This window comes from Tamandua tetradactyla, chromosome X, assembly GCF_023851605.1.
Source record: "Tamandua tetradactyla isolate mTamTet1 chromosome X, mTamTet1.pri, whole genome shotgun sequence".
Classification (NCBI taxonomy): domain Eukaryota; kingdom Metazoa; phylum Chordata; class Mammalia; order Pilosa; family Myrmecophagidae; genus Tamandua; species Tamandua tetradactyla.
The window spans coordinates 118,740,435-118,741,585 of NC_135353.1; the positions used below are offsets into that span (position 1 = coordinate 118,740,435).

Consider the following 1,151-nt stretch of genomic DNA (forward strand, 5'->3'; position numbering starts at 1 on the left):
CCACAGAAGGCTCCGTTTTGTCCCCTTGCCTCTTTTTCAGTTAGCCCAATAGGCGACTTCTGCCTTTATCAGTTTCGCCTGAGCTGGGGGTCTATTTTTAGTAGTCAGAATTTGTTTATTAATGCCACTATTGGTGTTTGGTTGGACTCAGTCCCTGCTACTGTTGGAGACTCTTTCCTTTCCCTCCGGGAAGCCGCCTGTGGGGGAGGGGCACTGGCCGCTGGCCGCCGTGGCATGGGGAACTTGCTGTTCCAGAGACTTGCAGCTGGTCCGGGAAGCCGCCTGTGGGGGAGGGGCGCCGGCTGCCACGGCTTGGGGAAGTGTGCGCGGCTTGGGGAACTCACTGTTCCAGAGCCTCGCAGCTGGTCCAGCTGGTCCAGACTGGGGTACACTGTGTGTCCGGTCTCTGTCGTCAGGACATTTTCTTGACCTTAGAACTGTAAACTAGCAACTCATTAAGTTCCCCTTTTAAAAGCCATTCCATTTCTGGTATATTGCATTCTGGCAGCTAGCAAACTAGAGCACATGCCATACCCCTTACCCCCTCCCTCTCACTGACTACTAATATTTCAATCTACTCAATTGATTTTAACCTTTGCTCCCTTATTATTGGTTTATTTCTTATTCATATTTTTTACTCATCTGTCCATACTGTAGATAAAAGGAGCATCAGACACAAAAATATGGAATGCTTCCCAAATTTGTGCATCATCCTTGCACAGGGGCCATGATAATCTTCTCTATATCATTCCAATTTTAGTATATGTGCTGCCAAAGCAAGCACAAACAATGCACTCTTAACCAGGGGGTCAAAGAAGATATTGCAAGATAAATCAGTAACTATCTGGAGACGAATGAAAATGAAAATATGACATAGCAGAACTTCTGGGAGGCAGCAAGGCAGTGCTGAGCAGGAAATTTATTGCCCTAAATGCCTATATTTAAAAAGAAGAAAGAGGAAAAATCGAGGACTTCCTGCTCACCTGGAGGAATTTGAGAAAGAACAACAAAGTAACCTCAAAGCAAATAGATGAGACAAAACAGAGATTAAAGCAGAATTAAATGAATTGGAGAACAAAAGAACAATACAAAGAATCAACAAAACCAAAGGTTGCTCTATGAGAAAATCAATAAAATTGATGGAACCCTAG

General features: G+C 44.5%; 1 non-coding gene across 1 annotated transcript; it reads right to left on the reverse strand.

The window, feature by feature from the left end:
• Positions 1 to 677: 677 nt before the first annotated feature.
• LOC143672246 (U6 spliceosomal RNA) lies at positions 678 to 784 on the reverse strand. The gene has a single exon (XR_013169715.1). It is a non-coding gene; the product is annotated as a U6 spliceosomal RNA (small nuclear RNA).
• Positions 785 to 1,151: the final 367 nt, after the last annotated feature.